The sequence below is a fragment of the Apaloderma vittatum genome, unplaced genomic scaffold (genome assembly GCF_000703405.1).
Source record: "Apaloderma vittatum isolate BGI_N311 unplaced genomic scaffold, ASM70340v1 scaffold3592, whole genome shotgun sequence".
Lineage (NCBI taxonomy): Eukaryota > Metazoa > Chordata > Aves > Trogoniformes > Trogonidae > Apaloderma > Apaloderma vittatum.
Window position 1 is genome coordinate 42,977 of NW_009701718.1, and position 9,328 is coordinate 52,304.

Consider the following 9,328-nt stretch of genomic DNA (forward strand, 5'->3'; position numbering starts at 1 on the left):
TCGGTCTCTGTGTGTTGCCTGATCTAGTTGAGAGGCGTCCCTGCCCATGACAGGGAGGTTGGATTAAAATGATCTCTAAGGTCCCTTCCAGCCCAGGCCATTCTATCATCTCAAAAACCTGGGAGCAGTAGGATAAACACCCTTTTTCACTCCAAGAGGCCTCGCTCCATAAGGTGTTATCTCCTCATAAATAGACCATAGCACACACCAAGTGTCCACGGCATCCTGCAGAGGATTTCTATATGTGGTCACCGCGTTAAGAGCTGCTGGGTTTTCAGCCACGCAAACCCTCTTTGAAGTGACCCTGAATTTCTTTTTAGAAGCAGCAATGCTGCTGAGCACTCTTACCTTCAGACTCGGTTCGGTGCCACTGGGGTGCTGTTTCTCAGCCTTCCGACACAGCAACTGGTAGCAGACACTATGGGTTAGAAAGTCAGATTTGCTTTGGGTAAGTGAAGAGTTAACAACACACAAGTTGGATGCAAATGGCACAGGGCAGCCTTTTCTCTCCCCTGTTTGCCTCTGCAGGCACAACCCTCATCCTCTCAACAGCAGCTTCTGGTGTCCCAAGCTAACAAAGGTTCTAACTAGAACTTTTTGTTCCTCTGTAGCTGAAGTGTTGGTGGTGCCCAGGATAAAGCCACACCCCCACACCTCAACTTCCCCTGACACCAGGAGAGAGCACCGAGTCTCTGACCGACATTAAAGCTTTATTCCCAGCAGACTTGGTGCCACATCACGTGGCCGTGCGACAGTCTGATGGACTTGTTTTACGGTCATCTCCACAACTCACCAGGAACAACATCCCAGCAGCCTTGGTAATGACCAGACACCCCCGCTGCAGTTACCACCAACGTAAATCCGGGACCGAAGCCAATATTGGAGTTTCCCATCCTTTTGTGTTCACCGGTCAATTGTGCCTACACAGCAGCTTAGCTGTGCACACCAGCAAGCCTGACAAGCTCCAAGTGCAGAAGGATTCCTCCCAATTAGTAGCAGTCAAATGCAGAAATGAGCACTACAAACTGCTGCACAACTGTGAATGACACAATCATTTAGGTTGGAAAATACCTTTAAGATCATAGATTCCAACCGTTAACCCAGCACTGCCAGGCCCACCACTAAACCGTGTCCCTCAGCACCACATCTGTGTGTCTTTTAAATATCTCCAAGGACAGTGACTCCACCACTTCCCCAGGCAGCCTTTTTGAATGCTTGACAACCCTTCTTCCCAACATTCAGTCTAAACCTGCCCTGCAGCAACTTGAGGCCATTTCCTCTTGTCCTGTTGCTTATTAGACAGGGAGAGGAGATCAGCTCAACCTTGCTACAACCTCCTTTTGAGTAGCTGTAAGAGAGCATTTAAGGTATACACATACAGACACACAAACATCTCACAAACAGGCAACCTGCTCAGATAGGGCCAAACCCTGGGGTGATCACTGCCCAGCAATCTCTGCTACTGGGCAATAATTTCTACACTTTTCTAGAGCAGTTCACTGAAGTTTCAGTGTTCTAAAGTCATTCTGAGTTAACAGATGAGCTTCTCTAAAGTTGCATGAAACTTTCTGAACTGAGAGCTAGCTCAGTGCTTACCTGTCAAACAGGGTGTTTTCTTCCACAGCTCATCCTTTTAACACAGTGAAATTCACACTGTTCTGTATCCTAAAGCACCTGTTAAAAGAATTTAAAAAGTATTAAACTGAATGCATTCGCCAAGTTCCAGAGGCCAGTATTCAGGTCTCATGCATGAACGCCCAAATCCCTGAGGAGGACAAAGACTGTATCAGCAAAAATACCAGGTTTAACAGACACAGCAGTACGAAAACCAACGATGCCAAACGCTGAGCTACTGTAGCACTGGTTTTTGAACATCCCACCAGGAGAATGCTGCTGGGTGCAGATACCGTACAGTGCAACGCCTGCAGTCGTTCTTCAGCTACAGCTGCTCGTTTTAACGTTGCAGTTTTTTGCATGCACCAATCAGTGTCCAGTGATACTGCTGTACTCCTCACTTCCCAAAAGCTGTCGTGTGATCCAGAGGGAAAACAGACGGTGAATTCCATCTGATATGAACAGCAGCTTCAGAATTCTAAGTTTTTATCTATTCCTACCGTGAAAGATTTGTATTTCTTCTAGAATATTCTGCTTGTTCTGCTGTAAATGCTGCACTCCATAGAACAGAAGCCAGGAATTTCAATTGTATAGTAGTAAACTGGCTGTGCTGCTCATGAATTAACTCTTTAAAACCCAGACTTAAGATACAACCCAAGTCCTGTTGCTCAGTATGAAACTATCAAGCATCTCTCAACACAGAACAAAAATGCAGCATGCTTACAAAATTGCTTCAAGTTTAGACAGACACTATAGCGCCGTCTCCTCTTACTTATAGCCATGCAAAACAAGAAATAATAATCACTTCTTCACAATCAGAGGGGGATCAGACATATTTCAAACCATCCTGAAAACTCACACTGCAAGAAATAGTGTTAGAAATCAGGCACCTACACAAAAAACTCACTGAGGCCTAAGTTCAGCCCAGGTAATTGAACATGTTAGTGACACCTCAAGTCCCAGAACACACCATCTTTTGACTCTTACCAAGCTTTTCCACTTGAATATTTTTTTCGTATGTATCAAAAGCATAAGTCAGTACCTAAAGGAGAACATAACGCATTGTTACAGTTCCTAGGATGCTACATAAAGATTTGTCTTGCAGTTCTATCCCACAGAGCTAACAGGTAGTTCAATGGGTAAAGCGAAACCACAAGTTTATTCTGTGAGGCATTTCCAACGACACGAACCTACGGAAGAGATCCTATCGGGATAGACCTCAACACTTCAGGTGCTATAAATTAACATAACAAAAATCAAGCAGACTGGAAAGGTCTCTCATACAGATCCAAGGAAGTGTCTTTTTAACTTGTTTCAAGACACCTGGGGGAAGAGTAAACGATACACAAACATTTGGGGAAGATGAAATAATTCCTTCATACTAGCAACAGTTTTAACATTAATGTTACCCTAACAGCAAATAAGAAAGGAAAAAAACAAACAAACAAAAAAAATCTACAAACTGCTACTCCAGTAGGATTCTCCCTACAACTTTCCTGCTAAGCGTAACTTACTTGTAGAAGCAAAACTATAAGTTTTAGCAGTTAAGCTGATCCCCTCATTTCTGAGAAATTTGTATGAATGCTCTTTGGATAAATCAAAGTTAAGATGTATTCACTTTGAGTGAATCCACATTAAAATACAGTCACGTAGGGTTGAAACAAGTCCCTGAAGCCTGCCACGAGTCAGTAAGCCTGCTTTGACAGAGACTTCCAGACACTGAAAATCTGAGCCCTTTCATCATGAAAAACATGCAGAACCCCGGTACCTCATACTAACCTTACAAGGTGCTTCAAATTTCGGTGAACTGGCATCTTGCGTTTTTTCCTCTCACTTTATTTATACAGCACCTGAAAAAGCAGGGTAAGGTTGTGAATGGACATGTACGTGGATACAAACCAGCAGAACCTAGAGCACTGCTTAGTACTTCAGTGGTTTTAACTACCACAGGTGCTCCTAAAAGCCTCTACTTGGAACCACACTGAAAGCTACTATGTCTGAGCATTATCTCACTCGCTTTGACAGCTCTCCTTAATTTCGTGTTTCTCTTTAAAAGGAAGTCACAGTCATGATCTCTGCTCACTGACACACAACTGCGTGTTAAATACTCAGATGCCCCGAATACAGCAGCATGGGAAGGACGCTCATGTAGCAGATTTGTTCAGAAAGGCTATTCTCACTCACTCTCTTCAGAGCAGTTGAACATTTTGCCAATCATCACCACAATTCTCCCGTGGCACTCTCAAGTTCGGGGGTAGATAAGCTCCTACGTTTTCTAATGCTACACTGCATCTCCTCAGCAAGAAAAACCAGCAGTATCAACAGCTCACCGAGTTAAGAGAGCTAACCTGCAATAGGCAGGAATTAGAAAACAATCTGTGACACTAACTTACCAAGATGCTAGTTCAGACTGGACTACCATGCGGACTTCCTAAAAAGAAGCAAATTGCTGCATGTGAGTAATAGTTCCAAGTTACTTCAGTGATTTTCAGTATTTATTAAGACTTGACATTGAATACAAAGCAGGCAGACTGTAGTCTAGTTACACTGTCTGAACGCTAATGGCAAAACGAAGCGTTCGTTTTGTGATCAGAGCCGTGGTGCAGTCTGTCATGCTGCCATCAACAAAATCTGCCTCCAGTTTAAGAAATTAGAGGACTATGTCACACAAGGTGTAACTGAGGGAGCTGTACCAGTCAGCTGGTACCGTGATGTAAAGAAGACATGTATAAGATACCACTTTAAAACAGCTTGTAAATATCCTCTGATAAACCACCTACAAGAATGCAGCCCCGGAAGCAGTTTTCCTCTACCTGCCACTTTACATCCTTTCATAGGCAGGATGCAGAATTAAAAACCACCAAAATAAGGTAATCCTTGGGAGTTTACAGTAGCTGTATTTTGAACTGCTTGCAGAATTGTCCCACCAAGTAAAACCTGTTCCAGGTCTCATTGTCACCACTGCAATGAACGGTACAGTGGGGAAAGCATAACCTGTTACTCCTCTAGCCACGTTTTTCAATTCAGACACACAGCGAGTTGTGTCTATTCGCTGAATAACGAGGCGTTAACACTTAACTCTTCCCCAGGTCTGCAGAGCAGCTTCTGGTTTTGAAGCCTAACTACTTAACGTGTCATTGGCAGCCATGTGGTACTTGGATTTGTGTTTCAAAATAAAATGTTCTTTCATAGAAAGGCAACCAAAAAGCTAAGACTTGAGTTTGTATCCTCATCCAGCTACCTTCATCTAAGAAAAACCAACTATTTCCTCAATACTTACCCTTAAGTAGAGGCTTTCCACTGTGTTCCAGACATCACAGGAATGGCCCTTTGAGAAGAAATATTTTGGAACAAGGTCACAGATTTAACAGTTTTAACCAATTTTAACAGTTCAACAGTTCTTGAACATTACATTTGACAAGCTTTGCAATAAAAGTTTCAATCTACTTGTTTCAACAGAAATACCAAGTTTAACCAGCACATCTGCATGCAAACCAACGATGCCAGCTGCTGAAATACTGTAGCACTGCTTTTTGAACACCCCATCAGGAAGACGCTGCTGGGTGCAGATACCACACAGTGCACACAGGAGCTTGATTACTTGCTCTGACAACAGTATGCTTCTTTAAAGAAGTCAGTACTCTCACATGTAAGTTCAGAAGACACACAAAGCCTACCTCTTTCTGTCCCACAACAAGACCACTGAAGCAACAGGTTTGTACATCCAAGTTAACTTTAATCCTACAAAAGTTAAAACTGCTCACTGCTGGAGAGCACGTGTGTTCATCTGCAGAGCCTGGAAAGAAATTGATAGAACTGAACCACGCTTCAGTGCAGCCAGAACATGAAACTCACGCCCTAGATTCATCAGTATTGGAATTAATTGCTGTTTGAATACATAGCATAACAGAATCATTTAGGTTGGAAAAGACCTTCAAGATCATCAAACCCAACCACTAACCCAGCAATGCCAGATCCACCACTAAACCATGTCCCTGAGCCTCACCTACACATCTTTTCAATATCTCCAGGGATGGCGACTCCACCACCTCCCTGGGCAGCCTGTTCCAATGGTTAACAAACACATGCAAATGTTGTCCCTTCACATAAGTAACACAACTAATATGTTCATCAGCTGTGGGTTGCAAAAGAAGGGTTCTTTCTAAGCACTAGGTTCCAGGTTTTTTGTCTACAGCAACAGACAAAAACTGAACAAGTGCTTGAACAGAGTGACTGGTTCAACTTTAATCTTATTTCTGAAATAGCATTTGAAGAGTACAGAAAAATCAAGTTATTTCTGTCTACATTTACAATTAATAACTCACCTTCCAGTACTGTTCTCTACTTCTAGACATAGGTATACTTCAGACTGAAGTAACTGTGACACGGAGTTCAGTATCAGCTATGCTGTCCTTAAGAACAATTTATCCTGTTGTAAATTCATGTTTCCTAGTCCAGCATCCCTCATGCAGCAGCAGCCTTGATCCTATTCTCTTAAGTATGTTTTTGTGAACTGCTACTACTTGCTCAGCTTTAGCTCAGGGCTTCCCATGTTGAAGATATTCTTCTCCTACCCAATAATCTTCCATTGGATTTTCTTCCACATTATCTCCTAGATTGTCCTGCAGCCACGAGAATAAGGCAGCATCCCGCAGTAAGGTTAACAGCTGGCAGGGGGGTTGGACTAGATGATCTTCCGAGGTCCCTTCCAACCCTTGATATTCACGCTTCTGTGATCTTGCAGCGTGTACTGGTCTGCGTAATGAATCATAGAATCAGTATGGTTGGAAAAGGCCTCTAAGATCATCAAATTCAACCATCAGCCCAATTCCACCATGACCCAAACTATGTCCTGAAGTGCCACGTCTACACATATTTTGAACACCTCCAGGGATAGTGACCCCACCACTGCTCTAGGCAGCCTGTTCCAATGCTTCATCACTCTTTCAGTAAAGAAATTTTTCCTAATATCCCATCTAAAATTCCCCTGGTGCAACTTAAGCCCATTTCTTCTTGTCCAACTGCTAGTTACTTGGGAGAAGAGACCAACTCTCACCTCACTACAACCTCCTTCCAGGTAGGTGCAGAGAGTCTTCTCCAGACTAAACAATCCCAGCTCCCTCAGCCACTCCTCATAAGACTTGTTCTCCAAACCCCTCACCAGCTTCACGGTCCTTCTCTGGACCTGCTCCAGCACCTTGATGTCTTTCTTACACAGTGGTACCCAAAACTGAACACAGGACTCAAGCTGTGGCCTCACCACTGCTGAGTACAGGGGCACGATCACTTCCCCAACACACAAGGTTCAGAGCTTTAGCAATACAGTACATGCAAGGCTATCAGCCTCTCTCTGCTGTTCCCCCTGTCCCTGCTTGGGACATGCCTTAAGATGACATTTTACCACAGGGAAGCAATCGGAAGCTGCAGCTGTACAATGCAGCCCCCTACAGGAAGGGCAGGTGGGTACCACCAGGAGAGTAAGTGCACAGTAGTTCTCCCAACATCTTCAGCAGAGAACATCCCCGGTAGTGCTCAGACCAAATCACATTAAGTTGCCCTGCAGCATTCAACATCAGGTAGAAAGCAGCACTTTCATATATAATTTCTAAGAAAAAATGCATGTAGTATAGAGGTACTCAAAACCTCTTCAGGTTTTGTTCAAGCAAAGGTTCCAGGCTCTACTTTCAGTTAGACTGATAAAAGAGGTGCTGCACAGAACCTGGTCTCTTGGAAGCTTCACCCAGAAAAGTTGCAAAGCTGTGAAACATCATATTGTATTCACTTGAACTATGGAATAGTTTTTTCAAAACATTTTTTCAAGTAAAACTAAAAAAAAGGCTACCTGAAGAAAACATAACTGAAAACTAAGCAACAGCTTACCTTGGCACGCCAAGAAAAGCGAGTGGTATTTCATCTTCCAAATGAAACATAGACTAGAAGAAAAAAAAAGAAAAAAAGAAAGGCAAAGTAATAAGAACTATCAGATACAGCCAAATAACTCCAGATTCCTAAAGCCAGAAGCCAGGTTTCAGCAATCGATTTAGCAGTTGCAACAAGCTTGATTTCCAAGTGTATTTATCCAGTTCTAATCAGAATTGAAATTTAGTTCATTTCTGAGTCACTCAGCAGTTGAACAGAAGAATTCATCACATGAACTGCAGAATGAGCAGGGCTCCACACGGCACCTCGCTCTGCCTTATCACGCAAGAACCCCACTCTGAGATCCAGAATGAAACTTTCAGGCTATAGAGTATTTCTCAGGGAGATGCCTGAAAGACTTACACTTCCCCACTACTTTTAGTAGTAATCCTCAACTACTGAAGACAGTTTTTTGCAGTTGTATTCCCAAGAGCTACCAAGTTGCAACTGGGATTAACCCCAAATTTCCTTTACAAAGATCTGGGACCTTAACGTAAGCATATTAGGAAAGCAACTTGATCTGCTCCCATCTGTAAATGTCCTCAGACTGTCAACTATACTTTAAAGGAAATTAAGCCAGTAGATATTAAGCCTTCTTCTGACAACATCCTTCTTCGGCACAGACTACTTTTACCTGCTGAAGAGCCATTAGTTTGCTGCTGACAGCAATTTGGTTAAGAGTACTCGAGTGAGCCACATCACCCTTTGACTTTAAAATCTTGTCGGCTCACAAATAAACTTTTTAAACATTTTTTTTTTATTATTCCTACTGCTACCAAGACAGACTTGTGACATTCAGGCCACTTCTAAACATACACTCGCCATGTTTCCAACTGCCTAAAACACCTTTGAGGAAGGTACTTGCAATCGGGGCAGTACTTGTTAAGTACCGTCATTGTAAAGAGCTTTCACCTTCTGCTTATTCATGTTCGGAGCAGACTCCATTCTGGACAGAGGAGGCCAAGAGGGGAGAAGAGAAAATCTTTTACTCCAAGACTCACTACGCTGCTACAGTTACTTTTAGGGTAACTTACAACTTCAGGCTATCCTATTAGATTCAGGGATAGAGAATTAGTTTTCTTAAAAGTTACTCCACATGGAATAGACAAGCTCAAGCACACAAATTCATTTTATTGTAATTCAAAGGCATTTAGCCATATTTCGCAGCAGGCTTTTGTCCAAGCTGATTAACCACTTCTGCGTTTTTACTGCGGACACTTGATTTGCCTTCACATTAAGCTTCAATGCTGTCTTCTATCCTTGCTCATCTAAGTAACTCAAAGCACAACCTGCATTTCCTTAAAATACATAAAAATTATCTGTCAAATATCACTCACAAAAATGTCAGACAGGAAAAAAAAAAGGCATCCAATTTGTTCCTTGTAACTTGAGCATATATATGTATGCAAATGCATATACTTTTCTATATTGTGCTGCTGCTATGTTACAACACTCAGAACTTGTCTTCCTGTGTTTAATTCCATAAATTCTACAATCCACTGTAGAAAAGTTGCAGAAGCCAGCATAACAGCAAGATTACCAGCCACTGAATCAAGGGCACTGTACACTTGACACAGGACAACACAGAAGACACTCAAAAGCTTTGCAAAAAGAGATCAGACTTGTTTCGTAACCGTCTCAGACACGAGCCCAACATACTCACCTTAAACTAAGTATGAATAGATCGCTCCATTGATAGCTTAACAGGGACTTCAGACCAATATTTTAAATCAAGTAGACCATGAAAAAAGTATCTGAAGAGCCACCACTGATATCTCATTCGTTAGTTTTCTGT